At 38.3% G+C, this 19,517-nt stretch overlaps 1 long non-coding RNA gene across 1 annotated transcript; it reads right to left on the bottom strand.

Annotated features, from left to right (window-relative positions):
- Nucleotides 1-213: 213 nt before the first annotated feature.
- LOC134600475 (uncharacterized) lies at nt 214-18,699 on the bottom strand. Its single transcript, XR_010090350.1, has 3 exons — nt 18,639-18,699; nt 16,263-16,316; nt 214-701 (listed from the first exon to the last, which is right to left on the bottom strand). It is a non-coding gene; the product is annotated as an uncharacterized LOC134600475 (long non-coding RNA).
- Nucleotides 18,700-19,517: the final 818 nt, after the last annotated feature.

The following is a 19,517-nucleotide window of genomic DNA, read 5'->3' as shown; positions in this document are numbered from 1 at the left end:
TTTTTGTGATTTTAATTTTTCTACTACAGCAAAGCAATAAACGATTGACCAAAGTCGCTGTTATTTATTTATTTATTAATTCATTTACACTTTTTAAATCAACGTCTACATTTCTGTGTTTTCCAAACAAATAACAATCATTAACCCCTTAAGGACACAACTTCTGGAATAAAAGGGAATCATGTGCCCTTAAGGGGTTAAGCTCTTTTTCCTTATTTGTTCGGATTTCATGAAGCCCCTGTGACCTCCGCTGCCCACATTGAAAGCCTTGGAGGAACAGAAGGAGGCAGGGATAAATCGCAGGAAAAGCAAGATTATGTGAATGCAGAGCAATACAGTGTGATCGAGGATTAGTGAAAATGCCCATTGAGAGAAGGTGATTTTATCTCTACTTATTACACGGCTAAACCCCATCGATCAATTGAAACATAACGGTGGGACCCTGAAAAGATTAAAAAAAACTGCCAGCTCTTTAAGATATTTCGATAACTTGTTGTATAAATCTTCAAGTTTTATAATTTTTGCAATGGGAGGAGGAAGGAATTTCTTAAGACGTTCAATATCTTTCTTAAGGGCACGGAGGACACTTTTAATAAAAGATATAGCCTTCTGAACTGTAGTAAACGGAATGCATGTTGTGCTGATAGGAGTCGTGTTGGTGGTGGTCTCACGCGTTGTCCTGGTAGTGGTTGTGACTGCATCTGAGGGTAGAAATAAGACAGAAATAGTTCATCAACAGCTAACTAATTCCTTGTTTTTTTCTTTCTTTCAGAGAATATTTATTCTAGTCAGGACTTATTCCTTGTTTTCGGTTTATTTATATATTAAATATATTTTAACGTCAACTTTCCCAAGGTGGAATATGCCATTTTTGTGTTTGGATAGTGAAGAGTAATTATAATAATACAAATATAATATATAATAATCACATAATGTGGTAATTATTTAAACTCACAATATGATCGTCATGCAGAGACACTCACAATGTACTCACCTTATCCGAACCATCAACCCCAATCTATCACTTCACAGAGATGGTAGATACGTTCGGCCCTCATTCAATTTAAAATCGGTGCTTTGCGAATCCTCTGTCTCCTACACTTTGTGTTGGAATTAGTTTCAAAGCAGCGATTTTTGAATGTTGATTGCTGCCGATTTGCTCGAGGTGGCCGAATTCTGACCATATGTGTCGTTAGTCTGAGAATTGCCATTGCGTTCGGGGGCCTCGATTTAAAGAGACACTATAGTCACCAGTACAACTATAGCTTATTGTAGTTGTTCTGGTGAGTATCATCATTGCCTTCAGGCATTTTCATGTAAACACTGTATTTTCAGAGAAAAGGCAGTGTTTACATTGCCCTGAGAGGGACACCTCCAAGTAGCCACTACTCAGATGGCCACTGGAGGTGCTTCCTGGCTCAGTGCTGCACAGTAAGCAGCACTGCCGTTCAGCATCTCCACAATCTGCATGGGGACGCTGAATTTTCCTGATTTAATGCATCTCTATGAGGAGGTGCTGATTGGCCAATATAGTGTTTGCCCCCACCCCCTTGCTGATTTTAGCCAATCCAATTCTTTGCCTATGGTAAAGCATTGGATTGGTAAAAATCGGCTATTCTAATGATGTCACCAAGGGGGCGGGCCCAGTGCCGGCAGTACCATGCAGCATAAGGTGAGTTTTAATTCCTTTTATGGGTGCTAAGGGGGGGCAAGCCACCTAAATGGTGGGTTTAACACTATAGGGTCAGGAATACATGTTTGTGTTTCTGACCCTATAGTGTTCCTTTAGTATTGTTGGATACACTTTCTAAATGATTTAATTTTTTAGAAAACCTTTTTAAATTATTTAATGTTATCAAAAATATTTTTTTTTTTTATATTTATTAATATTTTATTTTTCGTTATAATAAAAAATTACATACATATCCATTTAACACGCTTACAAAGAGACAAATAAAAAGAAGCAGGTTTGATATACTATCAAAAGTTAAATATTATACATACAGTATATACATACACTTCCCTCTTTACTTTCCCTTTTCACTCATTTTCCCATCCTTTCTAGTTACATAATCCAAAAAGAAAAAAAACAAAGAAATACATTCAAAAGACTCTACATACACTTCCTCATGTGGTTACTACCTTGCCTTAGAGAGATTGACATTTAGGGGGGAGGGGGGGGTTAATTTTGAGTGTTAAAGTATCCATTCCAAGGGGCCCAGATCTCGTCGTAATTCTCTTTGGAAACTTTATTTGTTACTATGCCAGCTTCCATCCTTCCTTGATAGTCCACTTGTGTGCAAATATCATGCCAATCTAACGGTCCCATAATTCTCCAATTTCTGGCCATTACTAATTTGATTGCCATAAAGATATGTATCATTAGGATTTTAAATTTTATCTTGACCCTTGGCATATCTAAGTGAAACAAAAACATTTGAGCCGTGATAACAGTTTGTGCTTTCAAAATGAAATTTACCAAATCAGACAAAATTATTTTCATAGGTTTCAACTCCTCACAGTTCCACCATATATGAGGGAATGTGCCTAGTTCCCTGCCACATCTCCAACAATCTGGTAGAAGTGTGGGCTGAAATCTGTGAAGGCGTGTTGGTACCAGGTACCATCGATATACTAGTTTAAAGTATACTTCCCGTACATTTACCCCATGTATATGTCTTTTAACTAATTTTAGGCCCGAAAGCCAGTCTTCGACCGGCAGAGAAAAATGGAGTTCTTGCTCCCATTTAATCATTGCTGTCACTTTGTCTATTTGGGTTTGTTTCCTTATGAATTGATTAAATCTGGAGGCAATTTTTTTCCTATAATGAGATAGTGTAAACTGATCTATTGGAGAAGTTTCCGAAAAAGTCTTTCCCATAATAAAAGATTTTATTCTTAAGTAATTAAATATTTCTTTGGGAGGGAGATTATATTTAGACTGTAGTATTGGGAATGACCATATTTTATTGTCTTCTAATAGTTCCGTAAATCTTACAATTCCACAGTTTTCCCATGCTTGAATATTTATATCTTTTATGTAATATTTTAAACAGGTTAATGGGGCATTTCTTGATATATGATTGGTACCATATTTTTTCTTTAGATATTTTACTATATATATCATTGTGTTGTTCATTGGGTTGTTAGATTTTATATTTTTTACAAATTCGTTATCGCACCACAAAAGAAATAGAGGTTCGATATTACCAAAATCCGATTTTTCAATTTCTAACCAAATTGGTCTTGATGTTGTAAGGTTATCACACTTAAATAAGTGTGCAACCATATTATTTATGTAGAGTTTTTGTATGTCCGGAAAGGATACTCCCCCTTCACTCCAGTGTCTCTGTAAGATTTCCAGTGACACTCTAGGTCGCCTATCCTGCCAGATATAATCTGTTATTTGTTTCTGGAGACCGCGTATCGTCTGGGGGGACACCCTCAGCGGGAGGTTGCCAAATAAAAATGTCAATTTAGGGAGTAGATAAGAATTTACTGCCTCAATTCTCCCCAACCAGGACAATTCTAGCCCCCTCCAATTTTTTAGAGTATTCCTAAATTGGGTTGCAATTTCTGTATAATTAAGTTCTCCAATTTCTCTGAATTCCAAAGATAGTCTTACCCCTAAATACTTTATATTACTAGCTTCCCAGTCACAGTTAAATTCCTTTTTAAGCGTATTTTCCCCAGGCCTACTTAAGCCTCTTGTCAGAATTTGGGTTTTCTTTATATTTAGTTTGTAGCCAGAAATTTTTCCATATTCTTTAATGAGACAGAATGTGGCTGGAATGGATCTGATGGGGTCCGTAAGGGACAGCAGAACATCATCTGCATAAAGTGTAATTCTATTCTCCTTTGTATTCACCATTAACCCGCTGATACCCTCACTCTGTCTAATCGCAGCTGCCAAAGGCTCTATAGAAAGAATATATAAAAGGGGTGCCAATGGGCAGCCCTGTCGTGTCCCGTTTCTAATTGGGAACCAATTTGATTGAAACAAAAATCCTGTAACTCTAGCTTGGGGATCTTTATATAGTGCCATTGTACATTCCTTATATAAACCTTCTATGCCGAAGGCCTTCAAAACCTCTTCCAGATATTTCCAATTTACTCGGTCGAAGGCCTTCTCGGCGTCGAGGGCAACCAAGGCAAAAGGGGACGAACTTTGACTTGCATGGTATAAAACATTCAATAACTTCCTGATATTATCAGACGTACCTCTGCCTTCTACAAACCCGCTCTGATCTATATGTACGATATCTGGTATAATTCTTTTAAGTCTATCTGCCAAAATTCTTGAATAGACTTTGATGTCTAAGTTAATAAGAGAAATTGGTCTGTAGTTTATCGTATATATTGGGTCCTTATCTGGTTTAGGGATTGGAATTATAGAAGCCTGAAGCATTTCTGCTGGAATAACTTTGAGAGTGGCGAATTCATTAAATGTCTTCAATAGGTATGGGGAAATTATGTCATTGAGTTTTTTATAAAAGATTGATGAAAAGCCGTCTGGGCCTGGGGCTTTACCAGCTATTAATGCATTTATGGTGTTACTAATCTCCTGTATGGAGAATGGCATGTTTAGCTGGTTTAATTTCTCAGTAGTTATTTTTGGCAAATTTAATTTATCCAAAAAACGCTGTATTTCCCCTTCGGACGGGTCATTATATTTTAAGTTGTATAGACTTTTATAATATTCTTCAAATGCATTAGCTATTTGAGTTGGCGAAATACATTTTTTGTTTCCAGCTATTATGGATTTTATAGATTGAAGTTTATTTTTGTTTTTTAATTTATTTGTGAGATTCTTCCCCGTTTTATTGTTTCCATAATACCATCCTTGCTTTAATGTTAGCATTGCTTTATTAATTTTCTCTTGATTTTTTACTAGGATTTTTTTTCTAATCTCCTTAATATCCTCCAAGATATTATGATCTAGAGTAGTCTTATGAAGATGTTCCAGTTTTGCCAGATCTATATTAAGCTCATTCAGCTCTCTTCCTTTCTTTTTTTTTATATTAGCACCCAGTTTAATGAGACATCCTCTCATGTACGATTTAAAAGTACACCACAACATAGCGTTAGAAACATCCCCGGTATCGTTATTTTCAAAAAACTCTTTAGCCTGAATGCTCAGTTCTTCTACATTGATTTCTGAATTTAATAGAGTTTCGTTTAATCTCCATCTGTCTCTGCTTTTATATTCGGGATTATTTTTTATAACTAAGCATACTGGTGCATGGTCGGACCATGTTATAGGTCCAATCGTCACTTTATTTATTCGTTCCAGAGTGCCTGCCCTAACCAAGAAATAGTCGATTCTAGTGTATGACTGATGGACATTTGAATAGAACGTGTAATCTCGCACTTCTGGGTTTAGCGTTCTCCAACAATCATACAAACTATTTTTTGCTAGAAAAGTCTGCATCATTGATGAACCTATTCTATGACTATCATCTTTATTTGCAGGCTTACTTCTGTTCCTATCTACCTTGTGATCTACAATACAATTGAAATCCCCACCGATAATCAAACTACCAGACGATACGCGGTCAACCTTTTGTATTAAGCTATCCAGAAATCTATATGGAAGTTGATTTGGAGCATATACATTTACAAGAGTATACAGTATATCATTAATTCGAGCTATTACTATTAAGAACCTGCCACCAGGGTCAGCCTCCTCATGAACAAGCTCATATTTCAGGTTACTTGAAAAAAAAATTGCTACTCCTCTTTTCTTATTTTTTCCCATCAGGTTAGCTCTATGGACCACTTGAAATTTTTTATAATTCCATAGCTTAGTCTCAGTGCTAACCCAGTGGGTTTCCTGGACGAAACCAATATCCGTTTTGCTATCCGTCAGTAATTTGTACAGGTAACCTCTTTTCTGTCCTGAGTTTAAACCCCTTGCATTAATGGATAAAATGTTAAGTGACATCTAGCCACTGTTCCCCCCAGTCCCTCCTCCATTCCAACCTCCCCTCAAATAGTAACCTTCTCCCCAATCCTTTCATGTCTTCCCCTTTCGGCCGTCTAATATCTGGCCTCCAGAGAAAGCTCCACATCACACAATCTACTTGAGCATTCATTCCCTTATATGAAGAGCTTCTATGTGAAGTCCTCATATTTAAACCTGCTGCCGTCGCAGGTCTCCGAACCAGGATAGTGGGCCTTATTTTCCTTTTAACGAAAGACGTTACAATATTAATTTTCAATAAATATTTTAACCCCGCCACTTATCTGCGAATGGTTCCTTAATTGAACCTTAATTAAACCTTTATACAATTATCTGATTCTATCTAGGACAGTTTACTTTTCATTTTTGTTGTTATAAACCAAATTTCCTCAATTAACTTTCTCGCCTCCTCTATTCCCAATTTCTCCTCTAAATTGATTCTTCTTTGACTATTTTTTAAAGTGATTACATATTTTGTATTCATTTTAGTGGTATACAAATTTTAAGTGGTATACATATATTACATATTTTGTGATAATTTTAGTGATATACATATTTTAAGTGCATTTATAGTACATATTCTCTATATATTTCTTTCCCTTTTTCTTATTCTTTCTCTTGCCCCTTCCCTTACGTTTTCCTTCCCTCCTAATCTGTGCTTTTATAATACTCATTTCATTCTTTTCAGTGCTTCTAACCTAGGGAGACTTTTTGTCTTGAGCGTTTATAGTGTTTATATGTTTATAGTTTTTATATATTTTCAAATTGTGCATAATAATTAATCATTATCATTCTTTATATTTTTACTCATTAAAATGCAACCTATCTTGTGAGTTTTCCCTTTTTCTTTTCTTTCTCTTTAACCCTTCACCTTATTTAGTGTAAGTCATTGTGCTATATGACAATAAGGAAAAAAAAAAAAAAAAAAAAAAAGAAGAGAAAGAGGTACGTTTTCAATTTAAGGTTGGAGTGAGCTTCCAAGTTATAAGTTTCTCTTTTAGTGCCGTCTTATCTCTAAAGATATATGGTTGGTCCTTGAAGAAGACCATAATTGCTATCGGAAACAGCCACTTGTAACGGATGTCCATATCTCTGAGAATTGCCGTCTCCTCTGCAAAGGTTCTTCTTGCTTGTCTTGTCTTTTGAGATAAGTCCTGAAAAATTTTAAGATGTCTCCATTCATCGGTATCCAGGGTCTTGTTCCTTACTTTCTGCATGATTAATTTTTTTATCCGGAAACTCGAAAAACAGACTATAACGTCTCTTGGGTGGAGCTTGTCGATTTCCTTTGGTTTAGGCAGTCTGTGAAATCTTTCAAATGGTTCAAGACCCAGGATCTGTGGAGACAATATATATGTGAAGAAGCTATCCAGATAAGAACTTAAATCTTCTTGTTTAATTGATTCTGGTATGCCTCTAATTCTTATATTGTTTCTCCTGGAGCGATCTTCTAGATTTGTGATTTTAGTCTCAATATCTTGCAATCTCTTCTCTAATTGTATATTGGATAATTTAATGTGTTCATAATCTTCTTGAACTTTTTGTAATATAGTTGCCTGGCTTGAAAGTTGCTCAGAGAGAATGGAAATTTCTGACCTCAGGTCGTTTGTATTTTGTTCCATGTCATTTTTAATTTTTTTATGTAGGTTGTCCAGCATTTCAGATAGTAGTTGTTGCGTCATTCCCTGTGGGGTTTTTGGCAAGTGTAGAAAGTCCTCCTCTGATAAATTAGACATATGTTGGACAGAGAGTTCAGCATTTTCTAAGGGCAAAGATTTACGTTGCTTCTCTCGTTCTGTAGGTGCCGTTTTGGGGGAGTAATATGTACCAATTGTTGCTTTCTTTTTCTCATTGTTTGGGGCTTTCTCTTTCTTAGGAGGAGCCATGTGTGTTGCAGGGTCTGCTACTACAGTTTCAATACAAAAATTTGGTTGTATTTGCCACTATGTTAGCCTTTTACGTATTCATTCATTCAGTATGTATAACTTGATTGTGCGACAGATAGCTAGTACCAATAGATGGCAATTTGACTAAACAGGTTGATTGAGTATCAACAGGTAACCGGTACATATAGATTGTAAATTTGTAGATATCTCTTTGTTTGCTCTCAGGAATTAGTTTTTTGTATTCACTGGACTTATTTGTCTCAACAGGTTGCTATTACAATTTGATAGCAAATAACTATATCCTTAGATAGATATAAACCATTTGTCTCAGCAGGTAACACAGCAGGTGCCAGTAAAATACAGATAGGTAAATCTCTCTCTATTTCCTTGCAAATACTCTCTGTCTCCAGCTTGCAGTCACCTCTTGCCTCTTTTCTTCCCCCTTTTTTTTTTTTTTTTTTAAATGCTTCTTCTGTTTCCTTTCACTTTAATTACACTATTAATTTTCCTCCCTTACTCCCGTCCCCCGCACACCTCTCATGCCCCTCGGATCTTTGCCGAAATGGCTCTTCAGAAAGCCCAGGTACCTGCAGACAAGAGTTTGTAGCTGGTCTTGTGACACCTTATCGTCCCAATCAGCCTCCCCTTTTCGGCCACCTCAGTTTTTTGTGCCGTCGAGCTCGGCGTCCATGCTGCCTCTCTGCTGCCTCACTTCCTGGTCCCCGAAGCGTGCGGACGTGCGCACGTGTTTACGTCACGTACCGCCCGCCCATCGCCGACAAGCACCGAGGAGCGTTATCAAAAATATTTTAATAGTGAATTGAAAGTGTAAGCGCTTAGTAGATCGGTCCCATAGACAATTCTAATGGGTTCTAATACAGATATATTAGCAATATTATGCAGAGCCTATATGTCTATACACACTTCCCCAATGGTGTACAAGATATATATAGAATATTAGATAGGAATATACCAATAAACATAAATTGTATAAAATAATCTAAATTTATTATGTTTTAAAACATGGGTATTGCTATATGTAGCTGCTAACACAGTAGAAATAAGTCAGAGATATAAAGAAAGTAAAGTCTTCCACTCGTTCACATTTAACGGATCCATCTGCTACAAAAGTATCTATCTGGACACAAGAACACGCTTTTAAATCATCACCTCCATAAGGATATCATCCAGCGGTTAAGCCTCCAGTTGCCATACGGCTCTTGCTGCCTGTGAAGGAGTGGTAATATATTCCACAGGAACACTTTACTTTCTTTATATCTCTGACTCTGTTGCATCATCTAGTGATTATTGGAACCCATCGTCACTTATTTGTACTGTGTTAGCAGCTAGTTATAGCAATAGTTAGGAATACCCGTGTTTTAAAACGTAATAAATTTAGATTATTTTATACAATTTATGTTTATTGGTATATTCCTATCGAATATTCTATATATATATATATATATATATATATATATACATATATATATATATATATATATATATATATATATATATATATATATATATATCTTGTACACCATTGGGGAAGTGTGTATAGACATATAGGCTCTGCACAAATTGCTAATATATCTGTATTAGAACCCATTAGAATTGTCTGTGGGACCGATCTACTAAGCTCTTACACTTTCAATATACTATTTGTTTATAAGATTTTAGGAATAATCTTTTATGTGTTTAGCAGCTAATAATTTAATAGAGTGTTACCATTATTCTTAGTATTATTTGAGCTTTTTTGTTTAACAATTTTAAAACTATTTTAATGTGATATATTTTGACATATTTATATATCTTTTACATTTTAATATTTTAAAAACAATCATGTTAAAAGTATATCCAAATGTATTAACCCCTTCAGGACGGGTGACGGACGAGGTCCATCATCCCTGGGATACCCTTAACGATCGCGGCAATCGCGGGGTTAATGGTGCTCCAGTCTGCCTCTGTATTAGAGGCAGACCGGGAGCACCCGATAGTGCTGCCCCAGCACATGTGCCCGCTCTGACAGCATGTCAGAGCGAGCACATGTGCTGTGTATACTCACCTTCCGCCTCCCTGCACTTCTGGGTTCAGTGTGAAGTGCAGGGAGACGGATCAGTGCTGATCCTGCCACCTAGTGTAAAAAAAATAAAGTTAAATTAAAATCCCACCCCCCTTTACCAATTTTAATAAAAAATTAACCCCTTCCCTGCCAATTGATCACTGACTACAGTGATCAATTGGCAGGGATTACATTTTAATATGATCTGATTTTCTTTTTAACCCCCTGAGGGTTAATTCTTTTTTTTTAACCCTCAGGGGTTAAATTTATTTTATTAATTAATTTAAATATTTTAAAAGTATAAATTTAGCTAGCTGGGGAGGGTGGAAGTTAGTGGGGAATTGGGGGATTTAGTGTTAGGCTAACTAGGGGTTAACGTTAAAAAAAGTTTTAAAATAAGCTTTAAAAAGTTTAAAAAATAAGTTAAAAAAGCTTTAATAATGTTTAAGTAAATTTTTTTTAAAAATAAACCCTTTACAGAGTCCAAATAAAAATTAACCCCTTCCCTGCCAGTCGATCACTGCCTACAGTGATCAAAATACAGATCACAGTATTATACTGTGATCTAATTTTTTTAACCCCTGACGATTAACTTTTATTTATTTTTTAACCCTCAGGGGTTAAATTTATTTAATTAACTAATTTAAATATTGTATAATTAAATATTTTGCTAGCTGGGGTGGGTGGGAGTTATGGGAAAATGGGGAATTTACTGTTAGTGCTGCTTACTGCTAGTTAGGGGTTAACGGTTAAAAAAAAGCTTAGAAAAATGTTAAATCTGTAAAAAAAAGTTTTACGAAAGTTTAGGAAACTTTAAAAAAATTAATAAGCAAAACAAAAGTTTAAAAAATAGTTTTAAAAAGTAAAAAAAGTTTTAAAAAGTAAAAAAATACATTTAATAACGCTCATTACCACTACACCTGGTACAAGCTAGCGGAAAAATGATCCCACGCTAAGGTTCAAAATATGCCTTTTGAAATACCCTGGAATGTCTTCTTTAAGAAATGGTATGGCTTTATGGGGTATTTGGATTATATAGCCTGGTAAAATACTCTAAAATGGGACATGGGCACAGCGTAAAAATGTAAAGTTTGAAAAAAAATGGAATGGCTGTGTCCCAAATGTGCCCCTCCGATGTCCACATATACCTGGCAAAGGTACATACGGGGGTATTTTTGTACTCAGCCGACATAGCTGAGCAACATATGAAGTATTATACAGTCGTAGCACACATAAGGTTTGCAAAATATACTGTGCAAACTCACTTTGTGTGTCAAAAAGGCAGAAAAAACGCTTATTACCACTACACCTGGTACAAGCTAGCGGAAAAATGAAATATGCCTTTTGAAATACCCTGGGGTGTCTACTTTAAGAAATGGTATGCCTTTGTGGGGTAGTTTGAATTTAAAACCTGCGAAGATGCTTGGAAATTGCACATAGGCCCAGCGTCAAAATTCAAAGTTCTGTAAAAACTGATATGGCTTGGTCTCCAATATGGCACTGTAGCTTCACAAAATAGTGCCAAAGACATTCATTGGGGATGTCTTTTACTCAGAAGACTTAGCTGAGCATAATTTGGAGGATTTGAACTTAGTGGCACATATGAAATATACAAAATGCCCAGCAAAAATGCAATCTGTATGTAAAAAATGCACAAAATTATTTTTGTAGCATTTGTAGACATGACTCTAAGCTTATAATTTTTTAACACACTTGCTACAGGCACCATCTGTCCTTGTTTTGGGGGACAATTGGATTGATGTTTTATCACCCTTTTGCCCCCCCCCCCCTCCTAGTTTAAATACATCTTAGCAAACCTCTGAACTGCTCACTGAGAACATTTGTTCCTGTAACGGAGCTCCATGTACCCCGACCGAGTACCCTCCGTTGATGGATGCTCCTAGCGCTCTCAGAGGACTCCAAGCACTGCAGACGACACCACAACCACCGCAGGCTCCACAACCGCCGTAGCTTAACTGGAGCCGCGCCGTCTTCCTTCCACCCTGGATCGGCTTCTGTCCTCCAGGACCGTGTGGGGAAGACCTCTCCTCCAGGAGAGCGTATCCGGAACAAGCTCTTACAAGAGCTAAGTGATTAAGAGCTCAGGGGAATATGCAGCGCATAGCAATCCCCAGTGTGATATAGCAGTTCCCTCCAATAACGAGACACGGCTACGTATTGAGGGTCAGAAGAGGTCTGAGGACTGGAACACCCAGCCTGCTTTTTATTAGGATCAGGTACATACAGGACACTCCCAGGGGGAGGATGAAATTGACCGATCACATGCATGGTAACACCCCCACGTCTCCTCCCCTCAGATAAACACATAACCTAATTAAAACATACATTATTTTACCCAAGTTCTGGATGTACCCCAAAAACAGGGGGTACAGCTTTAACTCTGGTATCCCCAAATAGCCCTTGTTCAGGGGAACAGTCTGTCCAAAAATCAGCCCATTCGGATGGATGGTTCGGGAGATACAGGGCTCCAAAGTTTTGACCGACCGCACAGACCAACTAGCCGAAAATAGTTCCATGAGTTTTGGCCTTGCGGTCGGTCTCCGTTCGCACGGTAAAATAGACGAAATTCTTGCCATCCATTCGCATCTTTGTGGTCGCTAGAATCCCCATACTAAGTTAAGTATAACTACCGAACGGCCGGTCGTTCGGTAGTTTCCGTGCGTATTTCTGGATGTCTGGAGGTCTTAGCGGTATTCGCCTGTTTGTGCTTCCGATTTCAGTTCCATGCGTTCACAGGCAAACACCGCTGTTCGCACGCAAGATGGCCGCGAACACGTGGAAAAGTCCCGAAATGGCGGCCACCTATTCAGAGCACAAAGAATTCGCATGAAATCATGCGAACGGCTGTATTCTCCAGTAATGTGATTCTTATGCAATATATTCGCCTAAATCTCCTGGCTGTTAGGTTATATTAGTAGTCCAAACCTACAGCATAGATAAAGGGAAAAAGACAGTCTAATACAAGTCCATATGCCTGAATACAGGGTTTACAGTGCAATATAGTCCAGGACCATAGTCGCAGGGGAGGAGGCAGGCAAGCAGGCCTCTCCAGGACAAAGTGGCGAAGGGCACTTCGTCACAGTTCCCTTTTGAGAAAGATGCAAACCATCTTTTTTGTACAGTTTATTTCCATTCCAAACAGAGCTACCATGAGCAATAAAGCCAAATCCTTGCTCCCGACACCATTCACCAAGCCACAAGTTAAAGTCCCTAATACGCATCCGCCTGTCATTCTGAGTGTTATGCACAGGCAGAACTTCAGAGAATGACAGTGTGGAAGCAACCTGCCGTATATCATTGGCAAAAACACTAAAAACTTCCTTAACCTCTGAAACCTCATTGCAAGCCAAGTCTGAGAATTACCATTACGGTAAGTAAAGTGCAACTAAAAGGGACACACCTGCCCTGGGTTACAGCTGACCTCATTCAAATGTACCAGTTTAGAGATTCCCTGTGGTCAAAGTTTAAGCGTACTGCCTCCATGAACAATCACTGTACTTACAGACATTGGCAAAATAAAGGCACAAAACAAACAAAAATGGCCCAACATTTCAGAAACAATTTAAACAACAACCTGTCAAACCCAAGAAACTTCTGGAAAATCATAAATAACATCCAAACCCCCACAATCCACTCCCAACCCTCCACTGTCAAAATGGACAACCAATCACTGCAACACCCCCTAGATGTAGCAGATGCCTTTAATTATTATTTTGTTGGATGTCCCTGGTTGCTAAGATAACAAGTTACACTCATTTTCAGACCGCAAATAAAGATCATACCCTGCCAAATCTTCAAAATCCTCATTTAGAGAAATTACATTTTAGACCTGTGTCGTTAATAAACATCTTGATACTTTAAAAATGAAAAACCAGTGTGGAGCAGATCAAATCCCAGCAATGTTGCTGAAGTTCAGTGCGCCAGCTATTCTTAAACTTATCACTACCCTTATCAATGAATCCCTGGTGTCAGGATACATACCCAAACTTTGGAAGACTGCAAAAGTTGTACCTATCCATAAAAGTGGTGACACTACTTTGGTATCAAACTATCGCCCAATATCATTTTGCCAAGGCCTTTTGACGCAGTAGACCATGGCATTCTTTAGCAAAAACCTAAAAACTCAGGCATTGGTGATCGTCCGCTAACCTGGTTTGGATCGTATGTTTCAGACCGATTGCAATATGTGGCCATTTCTGATAGCGCTTCCCAGTCACGTGTGGTGTTCCCCAAGGCTCCATACTCGGCCCCCTGCTATTCACATTATTAATATATGATCCTTAGCTGTACACATGTATGCAGGCGACACTGCAATCTACGCTAGTAAACCCAGGCTACTGCAGCTTGTGGCTGTGCTCCAAGACCAATTCACAGAGGTAGAAAAGTGGATAGCGGATAACAAACTCTTCATAAACACTGACAAAACTGTTACAATGATCTTTGGAACTGTACCTAAATCACGTAAACTACAAAATCAACAACTGTGTATCAGAACAAATTCATATAGCACACTGACAGCAGTCTGCTCTTTTAAAATCTCGGTATGTTGCTAGACCCCAATCTATCCTTTGGCCTTCACATTGAAAAAAGCTCTTCAAAACTTTATCCAAAACTAGGTGCCCTGAACAGAAACAAATCCCGCCTAAGCCCTACAGTAAGGAAACAAATAGTGCAACAAATGCCAATGCAGGTTATTGATTATGGGGATGTAGTGTATGCCCCCGCACCGCAAACCCACCTTAATAGACTTAACACATTATATAGTTAATTCTGCCGCTTTGTACTAGAATGCAATTACTTTACCCACCATTGTGACATGTTAAAAGACCTAAACTGGCTGTCGCTGGAATCCCGATGCACCCTTCATCTTTCCAGCCTTGTGCATAAGAGCATTTCTGGGAAACTCCCGCCCTACCTGAGCAGAATGCTCTCCCCGGCTGTTCCCACCGATATAACCTCCGATCCAGTACTAGCATGATATTTAGCATAACGCAATACAAAAATAAAGTGGCTCGATCCTCATTTCCCTACAGAGCACCACAATTACGGAGTAACCTCAGGGACACAGTCAGATAGTCATTCAATCTAAAATCTTTTAAGAGATCTATGGCAATATCCAAAATCAACTCAAGCTGCTGGATAAGTCCAGAAGCACGAGTATAAGCTGGAACTATAATGTCATTCGAATAGTCTGTAAACTTGAAGAGTGCTATTGTGCAAGAAATTACATAACGTGTACCCCCTCCTAAGTATCTGAAACAATTCAAAAATACAAATAAAGCCTGTAGGCTATCCTCCTAAATCACCGGTCCGTGGGTATAGATAAGCAGACACCTGACTTTAATGTCCTTGGGGTAGGTCAACGTCTATATTTGATAATCAGATATACTCCAAACGGATCACAAGTGCCAGTCCTACATTGCCAAAAAACCTTATACCTAATAGGTAGAAAATCGCTAGTCGATGCTGCTCTGTAAAAAAGTGAGGAGCTTCCCTGCGTCAGAAGCTTCTAAACAATCTAAGAGATGTGACTATATGCTAGATCATAAGTAACAATGTAAATACAATGTTGATGGATTGTTACTGTATGAAATCAGTAGCTAGACAAATAGAACACAAATTGATGTAACTAGTAGGCTGTGCTGCAAAAAATAGAGACACCTTGGATTTCAAGTCTGCAATCCTTCCTATTACTAGTGCATAGACCTCAGAGCATCCTTAATTAGGGCAAAGTATAGGACTGGAAAGGAGGTGAGGAAAATAAGATAAGAATTACATAGTGCTAATGTGCAGAACCATACTTAGAGTGTTGGTTGCCTGCACATGGTGATAGTGCCCTGTGAGAAATAAGTGAAATGAAAGAAAGAACCCGACGCACGGTTCGGTGCCTGGATAGTGCACCTTCGTCAGGGGCCAGAATTGAACTGACCTTAGGGTTTCTATTTATATGTATTATGGCACCTCTGCCGATAAATCAATGGATCAATCGATAACGGGCAAATGTCCGTTGATCGCGCGCCAAATTGCCAAAGTCTGAGTATGCAAATGAGAAAACTCCTTCCTCCCCTGAATGCTGATTGGCGCGATTTGGTTCATGCCTTTTCAGCTGATTGGTTGTTGCTTGGTTTAGGTGCGAAGACCTAAATCAAGCAACTTTGTCTGTTTTCTTGCACTTTACATGTCTTTGAATTGAGCCCTAAAAGTGAGAAGGGGTGGGTTAGAACAAGCTCATGGTGTGAAGTCCATGGTTAGACCATCACAAAACGAGCAGGAGATATTTGGGAACATAAGACATTGCATATCTTTAACCAACATATTGCTAAGAACTTACCTTCTATGATGGGCGTTGTGGTGGTTGTTGGGGGAGTTGTTATCACGATAGTATCTGAAAAAATGAAACCAGTTTGGTGGATTTTCAGGAATAAAACTGCTATGAAGCAAATTCTACAAGACAATATGCTTTAAATCAGCTGGGGGGTGTAAGGAATTAAATTTACAGCAAGAAAACAAACAGATGATAGCTCAACGTTCAACGTCCCATTATGGGAGGAAACAAGGGATAAAAAGTATATTAAAAATAATAATTCTCTGTCAATGTTGCTGTTCAATTTCAGATGCTGCTCTATTTTCATCAATATTTTGTGCATTTTCAGTCGTGTTTTGTGAGTAACAAAATTCGGCTGAACATTAGTGCTGTTTATTTTGTTTTGGGGGTTTTGTACTTTTGCGTTTATATATAATTAGTTTTTTTTCCCTCGGGGTGGCCAGTATATATATATATATTTCTTTCTTTTTTTTTTTTTTTGGTTTTGTTTTTTAGTAATCACAAAGCAGTAAAGTAGACTTTAGCAGTAGGGAAACAAAAATCCCTTTAGAATTAACACTTTACCAATTTAAAAAAAATGAGTGACACCATGTCTCCAATGGGCATGTGTACTTTTTATGTATATGTGGTATACCATTGTTCGAACCTCCATCCTTTGCTGCTTTTGTCCCTGAATTCGTTTTTACCTTTTTCTTTTTGATTTCTGGTCCTTCTTGTTTTGGGCAACGTTTTGCTGGAGAAAAACATCTCACGCCCTTTTTACCCAACACAGACTTGTGTATTAATGTTTGGTTGACTGTGTAATGCGCAGCAGACAAAAAAAAAAGAAACTTCTATTGTCTAAATTGTATTTCTGTACTTTATGAAAGCTAAACATTCACCAAATAAGGGAACTGCCGTGGACTTTTCTTTTCTGTAATACATTTTTCCTGTTGGGAAATGTTCTTTTGATTGTAAACCAATGGCACATTTACAAAGTCCAATTCCATATTCAAAATTGAGTAACCATATTTGTCTATTAATATTTCCAAATAAAATGTGTGTGTAGGCTATTCCAAACGAATATAACTTCATTATATGGAGACAAAACAGAAACTTAGGGGTTTTGGTGATTGTTTTTCTTAATAAAGTTTGTGTCTTGACACGTTCATGTGTTTTTCAGACTTTTACCTGTATCTGAGGAATGTCGACCGTACTACGAAGAGTGTCTTTTAGTGTGGCTTCAGTATGGCTTCATTTTAATATTGTACATACATTGTACTTTGTTTTATGGTAATAAGTAATAAAATCAAATTCTCATTGAAATAAATGAATCACATAAAACTGCCTAAATATATTTGTAAAATAAACAATTTTTAGAAGGACATTATAAGAAATCACTAAAACTTAAGGTATTATCACAACTCAGTGTATTATTACAGCTCAGTGTACTATTACAGCTTATTGTATTATTACAGCTCATTCTCTCCTCCTTCTGGCTCCGGCATTTTTTGTTGGGCAAGTTGGAAGCCCGCGTGTTGTGTGGCAAACGTCGGGAGGGTGAGGGTAGGAGTGCTCAGGAGTTGTAATGTAATCAAAGGGGCAGGATCTATGGCATGGCACCGAGTCTCTGCTCCTCTTATATAGCCGGGGGTTTGACTTGGAAGGGGGTGGGGTCAGCTTGACTAGTCATATAAATAGCCAAGTACTGTACTTGGTCAGTGCTTGGTTGTTCTGGTCCTTGCTTTAAGTCTCCTGGTGTTCTTAAATTCCTGTGTTCCTGGTCCATGTTCCTGATCCTGGTCCTTGTCAGTGTGCCTGATCCGTGTTTCTGACTTCCTAGTGGCGAACGTCGGGAGGGTGATGGTAGGAGTGCTTGGGGGTTGTAATGTAATTAAAGGTACAGGATCTATGGCATGGCACCGTGTCTCTGCTCCTCTTATATAGCCGGGCTGTTCCACTTGGAAGGGGGTGGGGCCAGCTTGGTTAGTCATATCAATAGCCAAGTACAGCACTTGGTCAGTCAGTCAGTCAGTCTCCTGGTGTTCTTAAATTCCTGTGTTCCTGGTCCATGTTCCTGATCCTGGTCCTTGTCAGTGTTCCTGATTCGTGTTTCTGACTTCCTAGTAATGCTTCTTGGCTTCTGACCTCTGGCTTGACTTTGACCATGCTTCTTGTCTCCAACCTTTGGCTAATGAAGTCCTTCTCTCTATTTGTGGATCTCCTAGCTTCTGACCTTTAGATTGACCTTGCGTCCTTGCTGCCAGCCCTGACCATCTAAACGTCTGACACCGCTTCCTGCCTGCTTGTTTCTTGCTTCTCTGCTTCCTCTGTAAATAAAGGCACCTGTGGGAACATAACTACATTGTATATCTATAAACCAACATACTGCTAAGAACTTACCCACTATGATGGTCGTTGTGGTGGTTTTTGGGGGAGGTGGAGTAGCTATCGTGGAAGTATCTGAAAAAATGAAACCAGTTTGATGAATTTTTTAGGAATAAAACTGCTATGAAGCAAGTTCTAGACAAGACAATACACAGCCTTAAATCAGCGAGAGCTGAGGGTGTAAGGAATTAAATTTACAGCAATAAAACAAACAGATAGCTCAACGTTCAATGTCTCATTATGAGAGGAAACAAGGGATAAAAAGTATATATAAAAATAATAATTCTCATGGTAATAAATTAATCACATAAAACTGCCTAAATGTTATCACAACTCAGTGTATTATTACAGCTCAGTGTACTATTACAGCTTATTGTATTATTACAGATACTGTGTTATTACATCTTGGTGTATGATTACAGTTTGATGTGTTATTAATACCTATTGTATTATTACTGCTTATCGTATCTGTCACAGACCCATCTGTCGTTAAAATACTTTTATTCCTCCTTGGTTCGTCTGTTTGTTCGTCTAATTGCCTGTTCGTACAGCCCCTTCATTTATTTACCCTTTTCCCGAATGAACTGCCGAACAGCCAGCCACCCAGCATGGAAGTGTGCTGCTGGTTAACCTATTGACCTCATTAGAACGTTGTGGTTAACCGCAGACACTTCCTAATTGTCGAATGGCGACTGGGTGGTCGTCGTTCGTATGCTGACCACGAGGCTGCGGCCATCTTGGACGTACGAATGCCCCAGCGGTGTTCGTCGACTATTTCATGGAACTAAAAACGGACATAATTTCTCAAGAACACCGCTGAAGCTGCCGACCTCCCGTATTCTGACCATCCCGCATACGAAATCCGTCCCGTTCGGTACTTTGTCTACACGAATG

The sequence above is a fragment of the Pelobates fuscus genome, chromosome 1 (genome assembly GCF_036172605.1).
Source record: "Pelobates fuscus isolate aPelFus1 chromosome 1, aPelFus1.pri, whole genome shotgun sequence".
Classification (NCBI taxonomy): Eukaryota; Metazoa; Chordata; class Amphibia; order Anura; family Pelobatidae; genus Pelobates; species Pelobates fuscus.
The sequence above is the reverse complement of the archived record's forward strand: the minus strand, read 5'-3'. Positions and strand labels throughout refer to the sequence as shown.